This window comes from Asterias rubens, chromosome 2, assembly GCF_902459465.1.
Source record: "Asterias rubens chromosome 2, eAstRub1.3, whole genome shotgun sequence".
Classification (NCBI taxonomy): Eukaryota; Metazoa; Echinodermata; class Asteroidea; order Forcipulatida; family Asteriidae; genus Asterias; species Asterias rubens.
In genome coordinates this window covers 1,083,690-1,097,959 of record NC_047063.1, presented here as the reverse complement: position 1 = coordinate 1,097,959, position 14,270 = coordinate 1,083,690, and the positions used below count along the sequence as shown (strand labels likewise).

Genomic DNA, 14,270 nt, shown 5'->3' with positions numbered 1-14,270 from the left:
TGGGAACAGATGGAGCATCGTTGAAGAAATGGACATCAACTAAGGTGTGTGTGTGTGGGGGGGGGGGGGCACTTGAGGTGAAGGCTACAAAAGTAACAAAGAAGAAATCCCTTCTCAATCCTGGGATATTATTATTATTATTATTTATTGGAAGAGGTCAAGAATCAGGGCTTATTTTCACAGATATTGCTAATGTTTCTTTGCTTAGCAGAAATGAGCAGAAAATACTACTTGACAACTTCATTTCTATGCTTAGCCAAAATGAGTAGGGCACCACTGTCGCAACAGAATAAACTTAATGGAATGTTGTATGATAACCTGTTTTTGCCAAGCAAGATTATGTGCTTGCGCAGGAAATTGGGCCCACGTTAAGACTCGTGTGCTGGGAGTAGACCACTTATCTTATATACCGCCCTCTATAGTTCCAAATTATAATTTATAATGCCACTCGTGTTCTTAAGCACTTGGACTGAACATGACCCAAATGTCTCCTTCTTAACAATGTGGACGGCAACCTAGTAAGCATAATTATAATGCTTAAGCAGTTCTATGAAATTTGGAAATTTGGCCCAGTGTGTGGACAACTTCTGAAGCTGCTTTTTCAGAAATTATTCTGTTGTGGTAAGGTTGAGCCCCCCTCAGGCCTCCACCCATCCCATCCTACAGCACATTGTTGTGTATAACAAATGAGCAAATGGATGTTTCGATACACTACATTGCCCCAAGTCTTCAACTCGGCCCCCGCTCCACCTTAATTCGAAAAACATTCTCGCACCATGGATTGCAAGATTTTGTCTAAATTGTCCAATTTCTTATTGTGTTCAAGCCTATCCCTTGTACGGTAATACATAAGGACAATAAATTCAATTGCTCTTTACATGGAGGAATTAGACTAATTTATTCCTCCATGCTCTATATTACGCTGTTATTTATTAACCAGGTAAGCATCGAAGTCCCTGGATAATCAGGGTAACTGCGCAGTTGAAATGGGCAGAGTGACCACACGCGAGTTTGTTATTGTCAAGGTTAGGATCATCCAATCAGATTCACCGATTGTGATTTCAACAGGTGTGAATATCCAATCAGATTCACTGATTGTCTTCTCCACACAGGCGTAATTATGCAAATGACACAGTTATTGGCACATGCTTCCATGTGGGCTTACGTGGGCGGTTGTTGTTCTCAAGAGTTGGATCCTCCAATCAGGTGATTTCAACGGGTGTAATTATCCAATCAGATTCACTGATTGTTTTCTCCGCAGGTGTAATTATGCAAATGACACAGTTATTGGCACATGCTTCCATGTGGGCTCGTGTGGGCGCGTGCGGGCAGACGACAATTTGACAGGCCATTTTCAGTACGCGTGGACTGCATGAAGGATGGGCCCTACCTCTGGGCTCCAGCGCTGGATTTGGACGTCGCGTTTTCTTTTGGGTGAACTTTACCGAACAAAATAAGTAGTTTTTGCTGATAATGTGTTCAAGAAATATTGACAATAATTGTTGCAGCATTTGATAGCCTTGGTTGAGTTTTGAAGGACACAGTCGACTAAGACCATGGAGTTTGCTGAGCATAGAGAAAGGATGGACAGAGAGAGTGGTGAGCAATTCTTTCACTTGCAAGAAAAAAGTTTTCTTTACAAAAATTGCAGACTAAAGAAGAAATCACTGTTGAGCCCTTCAGTGCATATCGTAAGTTCCATGGAGTTAACTTTAACTCGGACTACCGACTTTATAGAAGTGAACTATTAGACAATATTTAACTTCAATGTTGAGCACGAGAGTGTGGCTAAAGAGTGCTCCAGTGATTGAACGCGGACTGATTGCAGTGTAAAAGATGCACGACCGAAGCCAAGAGCTCCTCTAACAACATCTTGTTGAATGTTGGTGAACATTCATGCACAAAACCTCAATGCCTACGTTTGAAATTTAACCTTATAAATAAACCCCTTCAATATGAACTAGAACTGTAGCATTGAGGATAGGGGTTGTATTCCAACTGTACTTTTCGTCAGTAAGCTGTAACCGGGCCTTGCTGACTGATGTGGACCGAGTCGGGGAACGACTAGCCCACCTTGTTGAGCTGAGAGGCGCACCCGGACCGCGGAGCTGCCGTGTTCAAGTCAAGATTCAAGGCAGAACGTTTCCTGTGCTAAGTATTGATAGACTTGTCTGATGAGAGTTATCTATGGATTCTGTGGTATGGGGATGTGGCATTGGATATCGTCCAATGAAAGACAAAGACAAGATTGGAAGACGGTAAGCGAAGATCTAACCCATTTCTTGCAGGTTCCCACCCTTGTTTTACAGCCCCTGTCCCCACCAGATAATCTACGATGAACTTGTCGATGTTGTCCCACATTTTGTTGAGCTTTCAATGTGACTTCACTCTGTCTTGGTATTTCTTGTAGTGCATATTGGTCGAAGCCAATGATGCTTTTTAATTAGAAGACAAGTCTTTCTGGAAATTTCTTGGGTTTGAAACTTCAAAGTCGTCAGTTGTCATGTTTAGTATACAATTGTCATGATTAATTTGTTTGAAAATCAAAATAAATATCTTTAGGTTGAAAGCCTACAGCCTACAAATAAGTTTAGTAAGAGAGATTGGGTGAATCTTCCCCTAAAAATCTTCTTCTTTTTTTACTGTTTGATGATCAATGTTTGATTTAGGAGTATTAAAAATAAACAATATAGACAGGCTAAATGTCTATTAACATACTCCTAATATCATCATTACATCAATTCTGGGTGTAGATTTTTAACTATAACAAACCGCTGCCTACTATATAGTAGTGAGCATAACCTGAAATTAGATTCCTGTCCAATCTGCATTCATTTTTATGATCCATGTTTGATTTAGGAGTATTATCATACATACTAAATTAATATACATAATATTCCTAATGACAGCATTCATCAGTTCTGAATGTGTAGCTTATTTTCTTTGAGTATATGACCCAAAGTCCTTGAACATAAATTGTAGTAAGAAAAATACAACATACACAACCTCAGCAAAGTTGTCAAGAAACAATAAAATAAAAACAAGTTGTTACAAAATTAGTTAACTTCCACCCAAACAAATCTGTTCATAGCCCTCGGGATTTATGTACCAAAACTACTGCAATGAATTAGTTTTTGAGCGCTGCGTCAAAAGAACAAAAAAATAAAACAACAGGAATGGAAAAAGATGAAACAACAAGAGCGGGATATTTTATTCTCCATGATGAAACAGAGAGAGAGAGAGCAACCACTGAGAACACTGATGCCTTTGATTCCTGAAGGTATGTATTAGTGGTAAGTGTAGGCCTAGAGTTAATAATAGTGTTGGCCTAGAGATAAGATTAACTCCCTTTTCTAGCAGGTTTACTGCATAATTGGTAGCTCTATGGTAGACGATGACGATTCTCCCTTCGATGTCACTGATGATCAGGGTTCAGTGAGGTCAAGCGTTTTCAAGCAAAGGTCAAGTTATTCACGACGGGTAAAGTATTGGTAAGTGAGAAAGAAACTAACACTTTTTCTCCACAGCTGAATTCTAACCATTTTTGCAGCTCTTACTTCCACAGGTCTCTAACCTCTTCCTTTTCAGCCAATAACCATTTTCTTGTTTTTCACAGTATAACCGATTCTTCCTAATGCCGATGCTGTGACAGGTGACTGCACATTGGTGGCTAACTCATTGGCACCATACATAATGACAGGTTTGGTAAGGTCTCAGGGTAAACTCATGGTGTAAATCACGCTATGGCATGATGTGACCCCTCAAATGCTAACCTTTCTAGATAGTTTTCTTCCCAAGATGCAGGTAATGTTTTGCCATCTTGAAGTGATGAACTTGCTTGTGCAGCTGGAGTGATGTCTACCCACAGGGACTGTGGTCTAACCAAGGTTTGGTAATGCATAAGTTTATGTAAGATGAGTTTCTGAAACTACTTAGTTAATTGAAAAAATACTCAAGACAACTATATGACATTTGGAAGATCATGAACATTTCAAAAAATTCTATTTTACTGCTAAGTTTAAAAAAAGAAATTGTGTATCAATACAGTTACAATATTGTAACCTCTCAAATGACTAAACTTTTTAGTTTATCTGGTAGTTAAAAGTATTATCTCAATTGTCATTCTACAAGGCAATCTATATTTGTTTCAACATCAATTGTTTACAGGCATTGGTTTTCGCTCTCGAAGGAGCACTTCAATTTTCCTCTGGTAAGGGGCACTTCTATGAGGGAAATGTAAATTTGTATTTGAACTTTGCAAAGGGCACCACGGCAAAAGTAAAGGCACTGCGGCAAGTGGGGGTCATTTCAAGGCGTGTTGTTCTATTTCTGTAGTTGAAGATAATACCTTAATCACTCTAGCTTTTCGTGCAACTAACCACAACTTTTCAAAGTGTGGTGGCCGAGAAGAGCACCAGACTCGAGCTCTGGTATTTCTGATCAGCTGAGTGTGTGTCCTTTTTTAATAAGCAAGACACTTTTAAGTTTAAACCATTAGTGCTGTGTCCTTCGGATGAGACGTAAAGCTGTTGGTCCCGTGTGTTGTGTAATGCACGTAAAAGAGCTCCATGCATTAAAAGAGAAGGGTTGTCCCCCCTGGTAATCCTGGTTTGATTGACAGCACCTTGCACCACAGCACCCTGTTAATCTATTGTAAGTCATCTCATTTCAGGGTACCCAGGGTTGTGTGAGCGCCTTGACTGAAGCCTACATTCTTCTGTGCAGTGGTGGCAACAACTGGAACTGTTTGGAGCTGCATCAATAGATCTGAAGGATGCAGGTGTGGAAAGTCAACAACAGTCAGCTTGGTTTGAGGTGAATGTTCAACATTTTAAAAATTGAGAAGACTTTCTTCCCACATAATTTTTGGCAAATTTCTGATACCACAACAGCATCGGTATTCACAAATCAGACCAACTTCAATATCTTTTCATACTTTGAAGAAAGAATCTTGTTATTCCTTTTGAAGATGTAGATATCGCCATCAGTTAAAGATAGTTGCTCTATTTGCATGAAGCATTCAAAACCTAGTACCCTAAATCTTGAAACAATGTATTCAGCTCTTGCAATTATTACAAATAAACAGAGTGTTATGGGCTTACTGCATGTGTCATTCCCTTTATTTCAGTGAAAACCATCCAGGGTTCTGTGAGTGCCTTGACTGGAGGCTACATTCTTGAGCTGCATTGGTGGGAGAATATACATGCAAAAAGTTTCAAGCAGTCTACAAGGTTTGAAATTAAACAAAAGTTTTAATTAAGTTTCGCAACTCATCAGCTTTGAAGTGCTACATATAGCCAACAGTCAAAAGTAGTAATCCATTTGTGGTTCCCTGACAGCATGAAGCATTAACTCCCATTCATAAATACCTCGGACAGTTTCGCTATTCCTATTGGTGGAGAGCGCGTCACGTGGGTGTGTATAAACCTTTGTTAATGACCAGTAAAAAGTGTTGAAACATGGGCTTGACACGTGAGTTTGCACCTGTGGTCAAGAGCAACAGCTGGAACAGTTGTGCCACGTCACTCGATACGCATGACGCGCACAGCATTTCCTTAAAAGGAGTTGTTTACCAGAGGGCCTTACCATTTCATAGCTGGAGGGGTGTTGCGTTTAAAGAAATCATTGAACAATTATAATGTTTGGATTTATTTTACATTTTGACCAAAAAGTGTTGATGTTTTTTGACCGAAAAGGTATTTATGAATGGGAATCAAAGTGTATTGAATCGGTTTTCAACTAGTGGTTTAAACCCGCCGACTGCCTGGTTCTTGATAATTTATCTTGACTTCTTCTCGGTAAAATTATCAAGAATCAGGCCTCGTTGGGTTTAAACCACTGGTTGAAAACCTCTTCACCACACATTGATTCCCTTATTTAAAGCCAATTCCCAACCAACAAACTTGCACATCCCAAGGAACTTTCCTTAAGAGTACTATTTACTGCAATCAATAATAATTATACCCTCGTTCAAAAATACATGTAATACCTTCATTCCCAGAACTAACATCTAAATCTTTGAGGAACCCGCTGCTAAAATATTAGATTATAACTGCCTTTTTCTGCCTGGAAAACTTAAAGGTCTAGTTGGTGAGTCATCTGACCTAGAGTTGCAGTGGGTTCAAATCCCACCAGAGTAATATGCCTTGGGGAAAGTATACAGTGCTAACACACAATGCTGTATTCTGTAAGGTTAGAATCAAAATTTGTGGCCGATGCAAAGTTTACATCTATAAAACCCTCATTCCTTGCACTTTGCAAAGATATAAACTGCGCCAATAAAGTATCTAAACACTTACAAATGGTCAGATATATCGGAACCTGAAACAGTATGCCAAAAAATAATTATTCATTTCGAGTACTGTTAATTTCTGCACATTTTGACACATCTTGTGTTGCGCTACGATGTTGTTTGGTGGATTTACGGGCACTTGAGTGGCTTAAGGTCGAATTTCAAAAGTTGCAAAAGCCCCTATTCAAGCTAAATCGTTGTATTGTGACGAGTAAGATCGGCGTTTCTTTTGCTCGCCTTTTATAAATGATGTTTTTTTGGTCGCGTTTTGGATAAATCGGTTGCGATGAACATAACTCACCAATAATTGTCAGTAACCAAGCAAATGGGTCAAAGATGGGAGGCATACAACAATGGTAAGACAGGGTAAGGTGTTTCAAGATAACAGGAAAGATGGCTCAAACGACCAAACAGGAAAGAGGACGGATCGTTGGTTTGATAGAAGCCGGTACGTCGATGCGAGCTGCAGCTCATCAGGTAAAAACGTCACCAGCGACGGTCAGTAAATGGTGGAATCGCTACCAAGCTCAGGGAAATGTGGACGACCTGCCAAGGAGTGGCCGTCCGAGGGTGACTTCTGCAGCAGAAGAAGAAAGTGAACAAGTCCATAAAGCCTGACACCACTCTCGAGGGGTTTGCGACGCATCCTGATCAGGAAATGGCAGGGGATTGATCAGAGGTCTCATTGAGAGTATGAGAAGACGACTCCTTGCCGTTCAGGACAATGATGGAGGACACACCAAGAATGGAGGACAGGATAACAGCAGTTTCAGAGTTAAAGATACGGCAATTAATTTCATGGTCATGTAAACAAAACGAGTTTGTGTCTTTTGTCTTGATTTTGTCTGAGTGTGATGCTTATGTGAGTTCCCTTTTGGAATTGGGGTGAATAGGGGCTTTTGCAACTTTTGAAATTCGACCTTAAGCCACTCAAGTGTCCATAAATCCACCAAACAACATCGTAGCGCAACACAAAATGTGTCAAAACGTGCAGAAATTAACGGTGAATAGAAACGAACAATTAAATGTTTGTATACTATTTCAGGTTCCGATAAATCTGCTAATTTGTAAGTGTTTAGATACTTTATTGGCGCAGTTTAGTAACAAAGTGTGTGCCTCATCAGTATATGTAATCTCCTTCCTTTCAGTGAAACCAGGCGCCTTGACTGAAGGCTACATTCAGTGCAGTAGTGACAACAACTGGAGCTGTTTGGAGCTGCATTGGTTGATCTGATGAATGCAGGTGTAGAAGGCAACAACAGCAGACCCTGTAAGTGTAATCAATGTTTAAAGGAACACGTTGCTTTGGATTGGACGAGGTGGTCTATAACAAAGCGTTTGTAACCGTTTTTTATAAAATGCATAAGGTTGGAAAGATGTTTTAAAAGTAGAATAAAATGATCCACACAAATGTGCCTCGAAATTGCAAGGTTTTCCTTTTACTGTGGGAAATAACACGGTCGGCCATTTATGGGAGTCCAAATGGCCGACTGTGTTAGTCGACGAGGTAAAAGGAAAACCGTGCAATTTCGCGGCATGTTTGTGTGGATCATTGTATTATACTTTTACAACATCTTTCTACCCATGTGCATTTTATAACGAACGGTTACAAAATGCTTTTCAAAGACCAACTCGACCGGTCCAAGGCAACGTGTTCCTTTAAGAAGTTCAAACTTTTTTAAAAGTTGTTTTTAATTTAAAAAATGAAACATTAAAGTTGAAAGAGCAGACTGAGGAAAGAATTGTTATCCTCTCAGTACACAGGTTGTCTATTGAAACGATGTTGACCAAATGAGGAGCTAACTTGACACATGATCTGGATTGGAGGGGTTGGTAGGTATTTTTCACTCTTTTTCCCTGTTTCCTTTTTTAAAGGGTATGTAGGACAAAAAACACAGTGTCTACAGATTTACACCAAACTTACACAGTTTGAACATAATGACAGTAGAAAGCTTCCCTGAAAATATTACTTGCTGAGGTGCTGTAGTTTTTGAGAAATGAGTAAAACAATGTAATGGAAAAAATTTTCGTCTCAGTGATCATGAGACAAAAATTATTTTAGCATGTAAAAAACGTATTTTCATGACATTGTTTTACTCAGTTCTCAAAAACTACAGCACCTCAGCAACTAATACTTTAAGGTCTGCTTTCTACTATCATTATCTTCAAACGGTGTAAGTTTAATGTAAATCTGTGGACATTGTGTTTTATGTTACAAAAAGTACCCAAATCCTTCAATTGTTTAGTTGTTGCTCAGCTCACGATATCCCATTGAAAAAAGAAAGACACTTTTAAACATAGTCATTCTTAATGGCCAAAAAAGTTGAAATTATGTATGAAGTTATTCCTATTGGGCAATCAATCAAATTATCACTTTTGGAGGCACTTTTTCAAGGAACTTGTCTTTAGAGTACTATTCTCTGCAATCGAAAGAAATACCCTATTCCCAATTTGTTGGATAGATATAGAATTAAAGTCTGGGCCTCAATTGATGTCATCTCCTTCCTTTTGATGAAAACCATCCAGGTTTCAGCAAGTGTCTTGACTGAAGGCTACGTTCTAGTGTGCAGTGGTGACTACAACGAGAGCTGTTTGGAGCTGCATTTGTAGACCTGGAGGATGCAGGTAGAAGTCAACAACAGCAGACCTTGTGGTAAAGACAAATTTAGAGTAATCAATGTTTAAGAATTTCAAACATTTATTCAATTTGTTTTTCAAAGGTTTTTCCTGGCTTTCAAAAAATTGCAACTTTCAAGTTGAAATAGTGGAGGAGTTTGTCGACATCTCCCTCTTAGTACACAGAGGTACTCTATTGACACAAGGTTAACTAACTCGTCAGCGTTTTCACGAAGAAGCACCCTATGTGCTTAGGGCTATTTTTGTTTCAATTTTATTTTTTTACATTTTTGTTGATAATGCATGAAGACCTACAATTCCAGCAAGTTTCAAAGCTCAGACAGCTTTACTTTTTTAATTAAGCTAATTAGTGTTTTCAACTTTTGCACGATTGTGGCATTCTTTGTTTTCACGAAGTAGCACCCGAACCTCTGTTTACCATTGTAATGCACGTCACACACTCGAGTCAAAGTGAGGTAAAAACGTTTTCACGAAGTAGCACCAGAGTTGTGTGAGCGCGCGCACGCTGACTTAGTTTCATAAAGTAACACAAAATGCTGTGTTGTAGCATAGGCGAGTGCGACTTTGTGAAAATGCAAAAAGACGTATTTCGATCTTTTTTGGTTTCACGATGTAGCACGGATCTGCTCTCGTTTCATAATTAATTACGCAAATGAGTCAAAACAAGATTAGTTTTTAAGTACAAGTCATCAACTATATTGAGAAATTTAAATGGAAAAACTTTGAAGTTTTGAAGGAAAGCAAGTTTCTAAAAAGTGTTCAACTTCAGAGGCCGTTTTCTCTGATTGTTATTTTTTGCTGGTGTAGCAGGGCGTGCTACTTCGTGAAAACGCTTACGAACTGATGTGAGAACTGACTTGACAAAATGATCTGGAAGGGGCCGGTGGTAATTTTTCACTCTAAGAATTTATTTTTTCCTACTGCAGCTGAATTCCAACTGTTGAGTTGTTGCCCAACCCACATTCCACTTATTAAAAAAAGAAATTATTTGAAAAGTTATTCCTATGGGTGGGAAATCAAGCAAATCATCACTTTTTAAGATCAAGACATAGCCTATAGTTAAAAAAAAAGGTCCACCATTTGTTATTCCAAAACATCATGAACCATTAGTTTTCAATTAACCAACTTTCCAACCAAAAGATCTTGCAAACTCAAGGGACTAATAATAATAAAAATAATAACCGTATTTAAACGCACCTGGGATACAAAGTGCCAGATATTATTACTGCAAGTTTGAGGTATAAGACCTAATCCTTAAGCACCATGTAATGGTTTACAAGGTGCCGTGGCGCAATATGCTGCAAGCCAGGAATATCGGGGCGAACCCCTCTCTTTATGATAAGTGCACTGGGTTCTTTTACATGCGTTTACACAACACACGGGACCAACTGCTTCAAGTCCCATCTGGAGGACGAAGCAATGGTTAAGTGTCTTGCTTAAGGACATAAGTTTCATGGCTGGGGATTAGAACCCACACTCTGCTGAGCAGAAATACTAGAGTTTGAATTCGGTGCTCTTAACAGCTCGGCCACGAAACTTGCACAACTTTGTCTTTAGAGTACTATTCTCTGCCATAAAAAAAATAATATCCTAATTTTTGGAAAACCTGTTGCAAAGGTATAGTAAAAAGTCTGCTCCTCACTTTATGTAATCTCTTTCCTTTCAGTGTAAACCACCCGGGGTGCAGTGAGAGCCTTGACTGAAGGCTACATTCTAGTGTGTAGTGGTGATTACAAGTGGAGCTGTTTGGAGCTGCATTGGTAGATCTGGAGGATGCAGATGTATAAGTCAATAACAGAAGACCTTGTGGTAAGGGGCATTAAGAGTAAACATTGTCTAAGAATTTAAAGCTTAAAAAAGAAGGTTTTTCTGCATCAAACAATAGTCATCAGTTGGTCTTGGAAGACTTGCAGGAAGTTAAAAGGAAACGGTAACATAGTCTTTGTCTCACTCTATGTAAAATTTATATCTTATTTGTTCCTGAAATGTGTATTTTTTGGGTAAACAGTATGTTGTCCACAGGTCATCGGAGTCGGGAGAAAATAACGGGCAAACCCACCCTTGTTTCTGCACATTTCGCTATGTCATGACATGTGTTAAAAATAAATCCGTAATTCTCGATATCGAGAATTGTTAATGTTATTAATGTTTCTCAAAAAGTAAAGCATTTCATGGAATAATATTTCAAGAGAAGTCTTTCGCCATTACCTTCTGCAAACCCTGTAAGTTATTTGTAAATCTGTGAACTTTAAAAAAAATTCTGTTCCGAAAGTGTCCAATGGCTTTAAACAAAATTTATAATATAGTTTTTCCCCCTTGTGTTTGGTTGTAAACCTTGGTTGATGACAGTTTTTATAAGTTTAAATTTCCTTGATGACCCATGTTCAAAATATGTATTCATTGTTGTCTGAAGTCCCTGTCTAAAGATTTCTTTAAAACGAATATATATACAGAGAACTTACATTTTTTGTTACTTAATATTTGTGTATGATTTATTTCTGTCTTTACTCGTTGATTAATGTTTGTTTGTTTGTGGATTGACCTTACTTGGGTAATCATACCTGTATAACCGAGTAGTTCATTGTAATCAAATTGCAGACCAATCATTAAAATGTTACATGAACAAAGACCATGGCCCAATTCCATAGATCTGCTTAAGGAACTAATTTGCCTCCACCATTGGTTACACCACTGAAAGATAGGGTTAAGATAATATGGGTTTTGATTGGGGTTGGGTTTTAATGTATAAATTTAGGGTTAGGGCCTGGATTAGGGTTGGGTTTAAATCTGTGGGAAAAGTGGTTAATTTTCTGTCGCGTGATAGCATTCCAACTCTATTCCGAATCTCCCTGCGATTTCTGCGGTATTCTCCTGTGACTGCTGGTCCCACGAGACTACTGCTCTGACGACTACAAGGGGAGTAAAAGAACGCAATCAGCAGTTCGTCGGAGAACAGTGATCTCGCGAGAACAGTATTCGATGGCGGCAACCTAAATCATTATGACACCGCCACAACTCGACTATCTCACCGCGACAGACCATTAACGACTTGTCCACAAGTCTAACCCGCAAGGGCGGTGCACTATTTTACTGTTTTCATCAATCATACTTTAACAAGTTTAAGATGCTTTAGGCCATATCCTTAATTTTCAGTTTTGGAAAGCTCATGGTATTTATTTGTGTAACCCCACAGGAGCTCCGATCGAACTATTTGTCAAACTGATTCAAATACTGCTAAGTGTAACTATTTAATATTTTTTAATTAAGCCGACTTCTTCATTTGTACAGAACTGTCAATCAACCTTTTTTTAAATGAGTTTATTCCTAAACATGTCACTTAGTGAAAATGAAAATACGAGTTGTGCTCACATACATGTGGGTCACTTTGTGGGAATAGAAATGAATTGCAAAATAACCAACTCCTCCAGTCCAAAACACTTTTTACATTTTTAAGGTGTGCAATATTTTATTACAACATTGGATAACAGTTTAAAAAACAATATTATAAATATTCTGATTTAGCCTTTGAGAAAAACTTTATAGGGTCGATCGTTCAGGCCTAAATATTCTTTTAATAAATATTAAATACAAAAGAGATCGCAATGGCATGTGAAGTGTTTACAGATCACTGTTAGTCATTGGAAATTTAAATTCTTTTTATTTGTAAAAAAAAATACTTTTGTGAAGCTCTGCAATAAAATGATAACCATGTTGCTACCTTCAACAGATAAATAACGACTCAATGAATATTTTGAAACCTTACCCGAAATGCGACTTCTTTTACTATTGGGATTAAATTTTGTGAAATTGAACATTAATAATAAAGAAAAGCTAATTTGAAACAAAAATCAAAGCACCAAGGACTGCATAATATTTTGCAAAGCTTAATAAAAGCTTAATTAATTTCCCTGCCAAGAGGTTTTGCCATCAACTATGCTTTTTGTCTTGACTGTATGCAGGTTATTCTATTGTTGCTGTGTTTTGATGGCTAAATGCCTCAGAAATAGTAATCAATTTATTGAGCTAAATTAAAGAGCCTTATTTCATAAAGATGTAAATTGATGCTCCTTTACGCAAACAATTTAATCTTTCTCTCACCTGGGCCTAATTTCATGGCATTGCGTACCAAGGAATCCTGTGCGTTCAACTCAAAGAATCAGGTGTGCTGTAACGCAGCATAGGCCTACAGTGGTGTGCCAAGAAATTGGGCCCTGCTGATGCTCTTGAGAACTAGGGCTTTTTAAATAATGGAGCCAGAAGTAGCAAAACCTTGAGCGTGCAGCAGATAAATGCACATGTGATCAACATTTAATAACTTATAATCGGGGCCCAATTTAATAGAGCTGCAGAAGGAGAAATGATTGCTTAAAAGGAATGTACACTATTGGTAATTGTCAAAGACCAGTGTTCTCACTTGGTGTATCCAAACATACATGTAAGCATAAAATAACAAGCCTGTGAAAATTTGAGCTAAATTGGTCATCAATGTTGCGAGAAAATGATGAGAGAACAACACCCTTGCTGGACGAATATCTGTGCTCACAGATAGGAATAAAATACTTCTGGCCAAGACTTCTGGCTAGAAGTCTTTTATTATTTTAGCGAGAAATTACCTCTTTCTCAAAATGTATGCTACTTCAGAGGGAGTCGTTTCCCACAATGTTTTATACTATCAACAGCTCTCCAATGCTGTTACCAAGTCAGTTTTAAGTCAATACTTGTTTAGAGTAACTACCAAACGTGTACCTTCCCGTGTAACCTCATTTTGGTAAGCACAATGTTGCTAAGCTACCTTTTGTGCTGAACATCTTTACAAAATGGACTACTAAAAACCAAATGGCAGGAAAATGATGCAAGAGTTTGTTTTATTCCACTCTCAACTTAGAATGTAGTATTCATGTAGACCTCCAGATGTCTTTGGATTGATGAAAGCGAAAAGTGATCGCAAGGAATTGTTCAAAGGGGACTTTCTGTTACTTTGTAATTATCTACATATCATAAAAATAAACTTCCAAAGTGTCCAATGCATTACTTTACTGCTCAGTGCACTTGTAAAACATACTGTTTGTCAATAAATACTTTGTACAAATGATAATTAGCTCAGTAGATGAAAGTAAAAAGTAAGAAATGAGCAACCGTAATACAAATAAAACAATTAAACCATACAGTATAAAAGTGCAAATGTCTACACTCTAAAATAACAGTTAAATGGAACTCAAAAATACTTTAACATTTAAAAATATAAGTTTATTAAATTGTAAACAAATGCAAATGAAACAATTTTTTACATTCAACTGTCATAAAGCCAAAAATAATGTTGTGCCAGAATAATTTTGTTGAG

At 38.0% G+C, this 14,270-nt stretch overlaps 1 long non-coding RNA gene across 1 annotated transcript; it reads left to right on the top strand.

Moving 5' to 3' along the window:
- Nucleotides 1-4,514: 4,514 nt before the first annotated feature.
- Nucleotides 4,515-10,999, top strand: LOC117307018. The gene is made up of 6 exons (XR_004521010.1): nt 4,515-4,815; nt 5,129-5,231; nt 7,441-7,562; nt 8,050-8,125; nt 8,819-8,945; nt 10,596-10,999. It is a non-coding gene; the product is annotated as an uncharacterized LOC117307018 (long non-coding RNA).
- Nucleotides 11,000-14,270: the final 3,271 nt, after the last annotated feature.